Source organism: Corvus hawaiiensis, chromosome Z (assembly GCF_020740725.1).
Source record: "Corvus hawaiiensis isolate bCorHaw1 chromosome Z, bCorHaw1.pri.cur, whole genome shotgun sequence".
Taxonomy (NCBI): Eukaryota; Metazoa; Chordata; class Aves; order Passeriformes; family Corvidae; genus Corvus; species Corvus hawaiiensis.
The window spans coordinates 69,974,099-69,987,385 of NC_063255.1; the positions used below are offsets into that span (position 1 = coordinate 69,974,099).

Sequence of the window (13,287 nt, forward strand, 5' to 3'; positions counted from 1 at the left end):
GAGGGTTACTGAGGGGCTAATTCCATCCTGAGAGGAACCACAGGGCTGAATGGAAACAGCTGCTGCACAGGGAGTTGCTGGCAGTTTCGGTGAAGGGAGGGAACAGGAGAAGAATGGTATGTGGGGAAAGGATAAACAATCCAGAATAAAAAGAACATATAAAAATATCTTATGTCAGTACCCCAGGGAGAGAAATCACAACAGGCAGGAGTGAAGGAAGGAAGAGTTCAGGCTGGAATTGCAGACCGGAGGAGCGGGTGCAGCCACCTGCATGCCCTTGACCTCCCTCTGTGAACATCAAGGCTTACAACTAAGTCAACATGGCACAGTGTAAGTGTAGCTTGGCTATTGAAGCAGCATAGCTGTGTAAATGCTTAGCTGAGCTAGTGGGCTCTGTTGGAAGGTGTGGAGATGTTGCTTGGAATGGATACTGCATGTATGTGGTAGTGGTTCACCAAAACTGCACATTTCTGATGGTATTTGTCAAAATACAAATATGTAAGTAGAAGTTTGGTTCACTGAAGTCAGCCACTCAAGAGTGAAGTTATCCACAGCTCTGTAGAATATGAATAATTTGGGTAATTGCCATCTCTGGTACATGCCATGATGTCATCATTGAAAGTTGCCTTCTTTCATAAAGTTGCCTTCTGTCAAACCCCTGTCATGTGCACAGACATGTCTTGTGTTCCTGCTTGCATACCATCAGCTGTTACCAGCATTCATACAAATAAATCCCCAGAAGTGCTGTAGCTAAAGACACAGCCTGCCTACTTTGTGGAGGGGCAACTGCTAATGTCCTTCCCACTGCTTTCTCCTAGAGACCTGTGTTTTTCCCTGCAATTGATACAGTTACCTGAGCTGGGGGTGTCAAGGAGGACAGCCAACTTTGAAATTCTCAGCGCACAGAACCATGGAATGTACCCAGGAGAAGTACTTGAGAACACAAGGATTGCTTATGTGCAGGCTAGATCGTTAATGTAGTGGAGGCAGTGATGTAACGTATGCACAGACTGAGGTTGCTGACAGCAAAAAATCAGCGTGGCCAGCTGTGCAGCCCGGCACTGTCGCACACGGCTGTGGTGTGTTGAGCACCAGAACTGTAAAACCAAAGCAGTCCCAAGAAAGGCACCAGGGAGGATCAAAAGTGGAAGAGCATCTCCTGTTAAATAGATTTGGGCATGTCAGCCTCAGATGGTAAGGGAGAAAAAGGGGTATATGTTTTGAGAGAGCATTATAAATTCACAAGTGATTCAAAGAAGATCAAAAGGGGCAAAAGTTATCCTTGAGGTACAGAACATGCAAAGCAATACCAGGGAAGCTTTACAAATGTGTGCCCAGTTCTTATGCTTGTTCTTCAGTTTCTCTGATTTGCCACTCTCAGAGGCAGGATGGTGGACTGTCAGCCTGTGGTCTGGTCTGATACAACACTTCTTTAGTATGCTGTTTGGACCAGGAGTCTTGCTTTAAGATGGGAAAAATACGATTTTTTTTTTCCACCGATGTTTCTTCAGTTACATTACAGTGATTACTGTTTCATTCTTAAAATTACATTAATGATAATATTTCTTAATATGTCAAGATTTTAGACCCCACAGAAACAATTGTTGAGAATGTAAATGAAATAAAATAAAAAAACCCCAATGCACCGATGTAACTCTTCACCTGAACGGTGAAGTATTCTATTATACAGATGGTGAAGCCATGAAAAATGAAAAAAGTAACTTCTACTTTCATTCTACCAGATTATGTGAGTAATATGTCACATGCCGTATAAAGATTCAAACTAGAATGCTGAATGAATGAGATACAATTTTTACGAAGAATTAACACAGAATAGCTTTTTAACTTTGGAATCAGCAAGTTTTTTGCCCTGTGTGATGTTCAGGGGTGAAAAATAAGCCGTGTGTTAAATGGAATAATGCAGTGTTGATCCTTTTCTGTCAGGACAATTAACATGAGTAAAGTATTTGCCCTACTTTAAACAGATAAGGAGGTACTGTATTGTGTTCCTCTTAATGTTTCTGTATCGGCAGCAGAGAGCACAAGATTTATTTGTTGAGCCTTATGTAGATTTACAGCTGTGCCAGTTACTGCTTGAAAGCTCTTTATCTGTCATGCTCACAATGAGTCTTTTTGTGTGGGTGAATGTTACTGAAAGTGGTCCTAAGAAGAGTACAGACATTTTAAGGTGTTAAGTGGAATGTGTGATACATAGAATGCCTTTAAATTAAAATTTTTTTTCTTGGCATGACCTCCAATTTCTTTTTGTCATATGTGCATATGTGGGCATACGTTTATGTGATATAAACATAAAAAATGTGTTTTATCAAGATGCTGTAGAAGCAACTTTCTGTGCTATCTTGACTTCCTTAGAGAATTAGTAATGTTTTTTCTGTTATTATTTGATGATTGAAAGCAAAGAAAATTACACTCAAGCAGAGAACAACAGTCTCAGGGGATGTGCACTTTCCATGGAACCATGCTCTGGACTCATAAATATCTCTGCAACTCCTGTTTATTTAATAGGATTGCATGGGTGAAATACAGGGTTGAATTTGGCATTCAGAGTGGAGTCCAAGATAAGGAGTGAATCTGCCTTGGGCTTGGTAGAGACAGGCACAGAATGGTGGAAATACTGTGTAAATCTCAAAATGTTAGAGCAATTGCTACTTTTGTGTTTGACTGAAGCTTGCAAGTTTAATAATTATAAGCACCTGTAATTTCAGTAAGTGTGCTTAAATTTTGAGCATGTGTATATACAAGTGAAGATTAATTGTCTAATAGACACTTGAATCTTCACTTTTCTTTTTCAGAAAAATTGCAGGGAAAAATTCGTATCAAATGAGTAATCTTAACCAAAATATGAAGTAGTGTGGTTAGGAAATGGCTTTTCATTTGCAGAAGTTTTTGACATTTAAGAAAGTTGTTGTACAGTTCTTCTTGTTGAAAAGGTGAAAAAGAAAATGGAGACATCCTCACTTGAAGAAAAACTGAAGTTCATCTGTCAAGCCTCTGTGTCTGAACCTATAGTAAAAAAGGAAAAAAATGAGGTCATTGTGGGAGACAGATTAAGAGAAAAACATTTAATCCTGTACCAGGGTTTTCTTGACACCTTTTTTTTCCCATGAGTTTTTCACACAGAGTTTTGAATTGGGCTGAAATTCTAACCATTGCATTCATGAACACTTGGAGAAGCTTCAGGTTCATAATTACTGTCTGTGTCTCTGAAATACTTTTGATCCCATCTTAACAAGTTGCTGTCACCAGTTGACTCAAATGCTCTAGTCTGGTTTTGTCATGCTACAGACACTTGATTCTCTGCAAATTTTACAGCTACTTGCTTTTGTATTGGGAGAAGCCTGCTAAACAAATGGCTGAAAAAGTATGAAGCCACTTGAACAAAATGCTGTGCCTGATGCTACAGACAGAGATATCATTTTGGGTTCTTAGTCCAGTGACAAAAGAAAAATATTTCTCCTGAATGGAGTAATATATCCAGGTGTTACTGAAATACTAAGAACTTTTCTATATAAATACTTATTCAGTAAGTATGTTGAGGACTGCCAGCTGTGCAGATTTGTCTGTGTTAGTGCATTGATTATAAACATTTATCAATATTTATTTTTGTCTTCATAGTTTGTGCACTGGAGGTTCTGTTGCTTAAGGTCTAAACCATACGACTGGAAAAGAACAATATATTCATGCAACTGAGTTTTTTTAAACAGCTCTGGTTCATGAATGGCGTATTTTTATGCTGTCTGCTTCCTTCCAAAGGTAGTTGCCATCAGAAAGGAGTTTGAGGCATCATGCAGAAATCTTGCCTAAGGTTTTCTGGTATCTAGCACTAGTTAGGAGCATTCAAGTAACTGGTATCAGTTGGAGGATGAAAGGTGGTGGAGGGCATTTTCAGTTTCTTGGTTCTCTGACACTTGCCGGAAAAAAATCCCAAAACAACCTCTAGTGGTTTTTTTCAGTAAGAGATTTATTTCAAAAGAGTTATGCCGTAGAGAGCAAGAATTTTATTTGAATAGGGCTATGGACTGTTTTTAGAAAAGGGGGGGCAGTTTGTTAGGATAGAGCATATCAATTGTGCTTGAGACTTTTCTTTATTCAGCGTACTTTGATTAAGAATCTTCATACAAATGTAAAAAAACTTACTGATGTCTTGAAATCCCGATAAGCAGATGCTTTTAAAAGTTTTTTCTGTTGTAAACAAACTCCTCTAGCAGTGTTGTAGTAACAGTTGATGCACTCACTTCTTTGTAACATACTCACTGTTAGAGATGATTCATCACAGAGCCTTATCGGGCTGTGTTTTGCAACACTAATTGTTTTGTATCCAATTTGTTAAAATTATTATTCAAGTAATAACAGCCAGTTCAATGGAAAACCTCAGCAGGAAGTAATGCTAACTGCTCGTGCAGTTTGCCGTTCATTTGCAAAGCTTTCAGTAAAATTAAGCTTTTCCCTGGTGTATTGACCAGGTAATAAGAAAGAAGAGGCAGTGAAAAATGCAGGACTTGTGATTGAAAATGTCAGAAATGTACTGGGTGTTTCTTAAGAGAGAAATACTCAAAGATATCTCACACAAAGGTTTATGACACGGAGCTAGAGGGAAATTGTGGAAACTTCCTGCAGCAGCTGAAGTTACAGTAGTGTAAGTAATTTTCCTGCCTAGGATTTGTATTGAGTCTGAAGAAATTAACTGCCCTTGAAGAAGTTGTGCATCCAGTTTTGAACTGGTTGGCTTGTGAAGATTACTGGGCAAAAGAACTGACTTCTGCCAAAAATGGCAGCTTCTGGTCTAGGAGACAGTTGTTTATGCTAAGAATTAACATGCAATAGTGAGACAGTGACCATGGACTAGTCTGAGATTCACAGCCAGGAGTGTAAAGGTGGTTGATACTTAAACCCTGTAACCCTTTATAGTATGTTTTCTTTCTAAAAGCATTTTAAAAACCAGTGCTTCATTGTAGGCTGTGAGGTCACTGGAGACCTCAACTTCTCCACTACTTCACTCTGGAGAGGCTTTGGTGGGTGCAGTTATGGATATAGGGGCTCCTGGGAGGAGTGGCCCTCAGAAGAGGGAAGAGGGAATGGCTGCTGGCTGGAGCTTAAAGGAGCCAGGGAAGGGGATATGAAGGTCTGAGAGGTGCAGCTAACCTTGGGAAGGTGAAATAATTAAGAGCTGTACTGAATGTGTTTTGTTAAGCATGCATATGCTCATCCAGAGAATTTTGCTGTCCCATCTGGGAGCTATAAAGTTGATTAGCTGCTTCTAAAAATATTTTTAGAGCTATACTTTTGGGAGTTACATAATGTACGTTCTAATGTAAAGTTCTTTAGGGTGTGAGCTGCTTGAGGAAAGCTGGGAAGATGTTTTCTTTCTGTCAGTTTCAAAGTGCTTAGAGGTTTTGGTGGGGTTTTTTGTTTGTTTTCTGGGTTGGGCTGGTTTTGGTTTGGTGTTTTTTTATGGCTTATGGTAGAAACAAAGTGTTGATTGGACCTGGCAATACAGATCTTATTTCTCTAAATTTGTGGTGACAGCAGATCACATGGGTCATGCTGGAGACAGAGATCCTTGTATCATTGTAAGTACAGCTTTATTGCTATTCCATTGTCCTATCTTTGGAAATCAGAAGTTATTTTCCGTTTGAGAAGTTTTTGGAAAGAACTCAAGAACTATGGGATGCTTTAATAAATTATGATTAAATTAGCATAACAAGTAGTGTCTAATTCTTGAGTGGTTCTTGAACGGTGATCTCTGTTTTGAAAGATCTGGATTATTGTCAGAAAAAATGAGGCTGAAGGAGCAAGTTAAAGTTTTACAAAAAATGGCAGGGCCCTTGGAAAACAAGCCAATGTGGATGAGCTTACACCCTGTCTGGAATGCTCCAGCCACACTAGACTGTGGGCCACAATAATGCTAAATGCAAAGGATTGAATTATATGCATTCTTGGGGTTAGTTTTCCACACCTTTCATTCCTAAGGGAAAAAGAGTGTGTCCATCACCTCAATAAACTGGAAAATAATAGAGGAAAGGAGTTTGGGATCCTGAGATTTCAAGGGAAAAGGACATGTGCTGAACCCTGCTGTTTTTCTCCTCAGTTAATTTTCTCTGGTGATGTTGGGCAGACCTGGAGATAGGAGAAAATAAGTCTGTTCCTCTTTCCATTAGTTCAGTGAAAAAGAGATAATGTGCCTTACTTAAATTATGTTGAGAGTAAGTGTAAGGAGAGCAAGAATGCTAAATGAGTTAGTTCACTGCAGTGGGATAAAATCCTTCCAAGAATGGACCTAATGGACTCTTCCTAGCTCATAATTTTGTTATAATTTTTTTTAATTATTATTTTTAGTTAAAGAAAGGTTGTGATTGCAGATGGTATGTTGAGAAATGAAGACAGTATTTTGTTCTAAGCTTGGTCTTCCCACGACCCCGTTTTCATACCCTGCATTACTGTTGCTTTGCTCCCTCACTGGGAGTGGGAATAGCAGCAGGTTCCTCCTCTGGAAGGTAAAAGCAAGGCTGACCTTTCCTGCACAGTGTAAATGCCAGTTGAGTGTGGACATGTGGGCTGCCCTGCAGTGCCTCAGGTAAGGTTCTTAAGAATCCCAAACAAGTGAACTTCCCAACATGTAGTTGTTTTGTTCAGTCCCCAGATTCAGGTGTTTGTCTCCTTTTGTTATTTTTAGGTCTCAGTATTTGGCTTTTTTTCTTATGTCACCTCAAATTTTCTTTTCCATGATAGTGTAAACATCTGTTTTAATAGAAGTAGAGCCATTAGTCTAGGCCTTGGGCATACTCAGAAGTACAATTAGCACCATGGTCCATTCATCAAGTATGAATTGCCAGATGCATTTTTCAAAGGAAAATTTTCCATGATTACTTCCTTTAACATGTTCTAATACTTATCCTGCTTACCAGAATAGCATTAGTTTACTTCTTCTGTGTATTTTTTAACCAATCTTTAGTGTATTTTCTTTATGAAGCATTTTTTTTACTTTGATGAAGTTGGAATAGTTTTTGGTTTGTTTTAAGAAAGATTTCAAAATATTCACAAGTGCCTACAAATGTTAATTTTCAGTTAAAAAAAAAAAAACAAACAAGCAACTTCAGTTGAAATTGTTTAGAAATATTACAAACAGATTGAAAACATCTTCTGCAGATTTTTCGAATTATAACTGTGTCTTACAAAAATTTGGTCTTTGTTTTTCTAGAATTTGAATGGCTCCATCCTGGCTAGTGTTGGCACATTATTTGTTTAGTATTGCACAAGAATATGAAGTAACTGTCTAATGTTTAATATGACAATAATTGCTTCAGAAGCACAGTCACAAAATGTCCATTTTGTATGTCACTTTGAAAATTTGTAAGCTTTTTATTAGTATGTAAAAGTTGTTTCAGACATAAAGTTTTAGGGCGTATTTGTAGGCATATCCAGCAATTCAGTGGTACCACTTTTTTTAGTAATTTTGATTTTGTCTTGGGGAATTACTTATAGGGCTGTTGACTGTGGTATTTCAGGGCTGCACTCTAGAGATCATACAACTGAAAACATTTGGGGAATATCAATCTGTCATGTCACTGTTTCTGGGATATGGTTGTTCTTTTATGTTTTTCCCTTCTATTTTGTCAGTAAATTCACAGAAACGGATTTTGATTACATTTATTTCATCACTTGGACCATAGAAAATGCACCTTTTATGGACCATGGTTAGAAAGCAGGTGGCATGAATATTGTATAAGACAGAGAAGAAAAATGGTTGAGAGTAGCTACACATTTATGTAACGATCACTTTAGGTACGTGTTGTTTGTAAGTAGTGCTGATCTCTGCTCCTGATGAAATGTAAACTTGACAATGCCTTGGAGTTTTAGCTATAACAAATGTCTGTAACATGAGTTTCATATCTTTAACTTCTCTCTTAGAAAGGTTTTTAAGCTTTGCCTCGACTTTTCTTTGTTTCGTTTTGTTTGGGTTTTTTTCCTGGTTGTGTGAACCAGTGCCGTGATTTCTTTCACACTTACTGTTCAGTGTAATTTTTTCCTCTGTAACTTGTTCATATGTCCTCAATATATCTGCCATGCCTTAGCATGAAAGGTTCTCATTCACCTCAGCAGGTAAGTGCCAGCCTCGTCTGTGCCTTCCCTGCACCAGCCCCAATACTGTTCTGTACTGCCATTTATGAAAGTTAGCAATCCACAGCACAACCACAGCCCTGAGATTGCTGTTCTGCATCTTAAGATGTGTTTTTCACTATGAACTTACATTACTAGCCTTTTCATTCCTTGACTGCAATCCCTCTTTCCCTTGAAGAGGAAAGGTGTCAGAAAATACAGTGGGTAGACATTTGCTGTTTTGCCCGTTCTGCACTGTTAGCTGGAGTTCTGACTGTATTTTCCATGTTGTTCTCTACACCTACCATCTCTCATGTTACAAAGCAGCTTGGGTTTTCAAATCCAGTGTGGTGTCCAGTGTAATTTGATAACAAAAAAATTGGAAAGTTTTCAGAGAAGAGGCAACATTCTTAGTATTTAATCAGATGTTTTTATGTGTACTGCCTGTCATTAAGTAGATGCAATACACAGAAAATATCCATATTGTGGATTAATTACACTAAACTATGCCAAATGCCAGTGGGAAATAAAAAAAGAGGAGAGAATGTCAGAGCCCAGTACTCTCTGATGGGGTTCTTTTAGACAGTCCACATGTTTATTTGAAGGTAGTTGATGGTACATGGGATTTCTGTTTTAGCATCATGACGCAAAACACAGTGATAACACAATGCAGATACAAGTCACACACAGCAGAAGAGAGCAATTGCAGTGCACAGCTCAATCACAGCACCAGCGTGGTTCCCAGCCTCTATCTTATGTAATTGCCATCACCACCCTGGGCATCCCTGGCCTTGTGAGGATTAAATGTGTGAATTGAAACTGGCTCAAGCTTATTACTCTCTTTGAAATTCTGTCAGTTGATTATGTTTTTACGGTTTTTATTTTGGGCTGAGCTGTGTATATAGGTACCCCACACTGGCCTGGCTAACTCAGGGAGACATTTGCACTCTTAATGAGCTTGGGGACCAATACACACCAGCTGATTCTCTCAGCTGGTGATAGCTGTTTATGTAAAGCAAAACCCATGCTCAGGTCCTCTTGGTGTTGAGATCAAGCCAGCTTTTTTGCAACAGCTGTGATCAGTCCCACCCAGCCACATTCTTCCTGAGCTTCATGGACACATCACCCTGGCCCATCTCTGATCCTTCTCCCATGGTAGGGCTTTACTGATCAGCTACAGAGGACACACAGAGAACAAATTAATTGGTCTTTTGGTGTTTGGCTGCTTTGTATTGGTATATAGTTTGGTATGATTTTATGGGTCCCTGGTTATGTCACAGATTACTTTTCTGAACATCTGTTCCGAAACCGGTGCGGAGCAGTACCGTGGCTGACGAATACAGGAAAAAAGAGGATAAAGATAAGATTAGTACTTTAGTTTCACAGAAAATTATGTGCATAGTTCCTTCTTTTGATTTCTCTGTTGAAAATAGCAAACATGTGCAGTGAGTACAACTGGTTTTAGCAATACGGTTTAATTAGCCTGGTTCCAGGCTGAGGGAATGAAAAATGTGGATCAGATTTAGTGGTGGGGATCACATTTCACAACGGCTGGGAAAAATGCTGGGTATAATAGTAATTTCACTGCTTTTCAGGGCTTTAACCTTACTTTTTCAGCACCCTCCTTCATTGCTCTCTGTGTCTTTCTCTTGGTTTGTTCTTGGCCTCAGAACATTTCCAGCAGTGTGTACAACAGTACAGTAGTCACCTGCTTCCTTGGCATTTGTCTCACTGTCCCATCCACTTCTGTATTTGTTTCCCACAAAATTCTTCAGAAACCCGACTGCCCATAAATGTTGTTCCTAATTGTACCTGCATAGAATATTTCACAGCACCAAAAGCAGTCTTCAAAATATGCATCACAAATCACTTCTGCAGTATTGTATGAAATGCTACTAGAACAGGTGGATAATGAGAAGAAACTGCACTCATAAAGGAGGCTTGATCAGAGGTCAGGAAGTTGCTTTTCCTAAGCTTGTTCTTCTGTTTTTATAATTATGGTACCTTTAAAAACTTAGCTGTACATTGGTTTGCATTTTAACAAGAGCATACTATGCCATTTTTAAATTTTATATTAATAATATCTTAATAATAATAAATAATTGTTACTGTATATTTAATATATAAAATTGAATAGATAAAAACCTGACAGGATAATATTGAGTATAACACGTGGTGTGTATACATTTCAGTAATGCAACCTGCTGTTGTTACGGCAATAAAAATTCAAGGAAATTGTAGCTTCTAAGTTAAGATAGGTAACTAATTTTTTATACCATGCATCTAATGTATTTTCTAATTTTCTTGGATGATGGTAGAGAAGCATATTGGTTGGCTAGTCTGATCTTTATGTTTGTTCTCACATGTTGACCGTGTGTGTCCTGTTGGACAGTTTGGGTGCATCAGCATCACAACAGTGGTTTCTTTCTTGGTGGAATTCAAGTAGCTGTATTGGATCAATACAAAGTTTATGAATAACACAGGCTTTGTCAATTGACTGTTTTCTCTGTATGAAGTAGGTCTCTCTGCAGTCTATTGCTTAAAGGTTCAGACCACTGTCTTGTGGGAATATTTGTGCTGTCTGTGTTAATTTTGCACACTGCTGAGTTTTTGATCTGTTTCATAATCTCGTGTCATTTAAGAGGCAGCCCACCTTGAACTATAAATGTCTGGCATGAATGTTAGTCATAGTGATTCTGCCTTATCTGCCACTGTTTGCTGAGGAGAGAAAAACAGTATGCCGTGTGTTTTCTCTCTTTCCCCCATTCTCTCTTTCTCATTTGTCACCATCCTGTAGCAGTTCAGTGCTGCAGAGTTAGAGTTGTGGGGGACTTGCTGGTTGAGATTTTTAAGTGGAGTCTTTCCCACTTTAATAGTGTGGATGATTAAACTTGACTTTTAAACATTAATTTCTCCCTCTCCTCCCCCCCCGCCCGCCCAAATGACTTCTGCATGGACTGTAGCTCTTCGCTCAGATATTTCCTTTTATGAGTTCCAGCAACATCCAAAGATCCATGTTCCAGTTCCCACCTCCCTTGTGATAAACAAGTGCACTAGGAAGCATGGTCTGTGGGAACACTCACACCTTAAGGAAAAGTGCAACAATAGTTTGTAACACCTTTTAAATTAATTCTGGAGGAGAGCTTGACTCTGCCAAGAATACACAACTACACTGGCTGTGTTAACCTTTTGTATTGCAGTAGTAGCTGGAAACATTACTTGCACTTCAAAGTAGAGTATGTCAAGTAGCCCTCCTCTGTTATGACAGTTGCCTTTTGCCTAGTCCGCCCTTTCAGTAAATTTCTTTTTTTAGCACATGGAAACTGAAACAGTCCAATTAATGAAATGATAATTTTGGATGGTGAAAGATGCAACAAGCTTTCCTTGTCATTAATAAAGCCATGCTGTGGTTACTTGGACAAGAGAGAAGCAGTATTGAACACATCGGTGGATTCAGGATCCCCGTGCTTGGCAGAGGCTGCCACGCCAGGCAGCAGGGTTGCTGTAAAACCAGGCACCATTCACGTTGTTTGTTACCCAGGTTGCAGTGACTGCAGAGGGTGAAGAGGACAAAGACAAATCCATTGGAAGTCTGCCTCGTTAATTCCACTGTTCAGAGAACAAGTTGTTTTTCATTGAGATTTTCAAATTAATGTTGTCCTTTTATGTTACGAGGCCATGTGTATGGACATTGTTAGTCTTGAATTTAATCAAAACCACAGCTGGTGATCATTTAATTACAGTGTATGAAAGGGAATGATACTTGACTATGTAGCATTGTTTTATTCAATTTGGAGAATTGTAGCCATTTTTCATGTACTGTTTGAAGGATGCACATTCTGGTGAACAAACTTGTGACCTTCATTGCAATAATTCCACTGTTACAGGAACAAGGTGAAGCAGTGGCTTAAAAATTCACCAGCTTTCCTGCAAATTGGAAACAAGTTATGAGCAGATTGGTACAATTGGTCTGGTTCTTTTTTCTCCACACTGTAAATGGAGTGCATAGTTTCCTGTGGTAGGAAGGAAGGCCTTCTGCTGAGGGCCAAAAATACTTAAAGGTATTTAGAATGTTTCTGGGTTTTAAGAGGTTTCAGTGTATATACTTCATAGAAGCTGTGTAGGATATGCCCATAGCAAGCCAGAATTTTTCATGTTTTTACATGAAAAATTAAGGCTGCTTTGACAATCTTAAATGTTCTGCAATGTATAGTTGTGCATGTGTTTATTTGTACTGGAAAAAATAACTGCATGTGTGCAAGGTATTTTTGTAGCTGACTTAATAAAAAATACTGTCAACTGAACTCACAAATGAGGATGCCCAGGGAATAACTAGTTAAGCAGCATTTAAAAAGGCAGAATTCACATCCAAATATCTTTTAAAATTTATCTTTTCTGTCTTGAAGGCAGAATTTTTTTTATTAACAGTGGGAATACTGTATGTGAAGAAGCTGTTGCCAGATGATCTGGTCTCTCTGCTGTCAGGCAGCTGCTCTCACACATCACTATGGGAAAACATGGTTTTTCTGGCTTCCAGTACTGTAAAGGTAGAATTTATATAGGTGACCCGCCCAATAGAATATCAGAGTGAGGGACTGTAAGTGGGTGGAGGATTAGAGGCAGGGTTTTTATTTCAGCCTGAATCTTGGCAGCAGCAGTGTTTGCTGTGTTGCTTGGTCTAGTGTGAAAGGTCACTTCTGTTTTCATACCCAATATAACTTGAAGCTGTTTCTTTACTACTACAAAGAAAGACTTCAGTGCTAGTGACTGGTTTTCCTCCTGGACTTTTCAGTTGCAGTTGTCAGTACTTAGTGTTGAATTCTGGCTGATGCCTTTAGTGAAACGATGAATAGGATATTTAAGGACAAGAAGAAAGTGTGAAAAATTAAAATTCTTTTAAGAACTGTTCTTGGTTTCTAAGTTGTGTAGCTAACCTAATTTCAATGTCGTGAGTTATCCTAGCCTGATACATAGTTCCACATGCTATCAGTTAAGTGTAGAAAGTATCTTTCATCAAAAGGATATACTACAGAAAGAAAAACAGTTCGAGTTCTTCATGTGTGGGTTATTAGATAAGAATCACTGAAACTCACTGGCATGGGACTGAGGAGAACAACAACTGCAGAAGAGTAGCTCACGGTGGAGTAAGCATTGGCTGCAAAATAAAAC

General features: G+C 38.7%; 1 protein-coding gene across 1 annotated transcript in view; it reads left to right on the forward strand.

Annotated features, from left to right (window-relative positions):
• MCC (MCC regulator of WNT signaling pathway) overlaps positions 1 to 13,287 on the forward strand; it is a 187,522-nt gene that overhangs the window by 106,556 nt on the left and 67,679 nt on the right.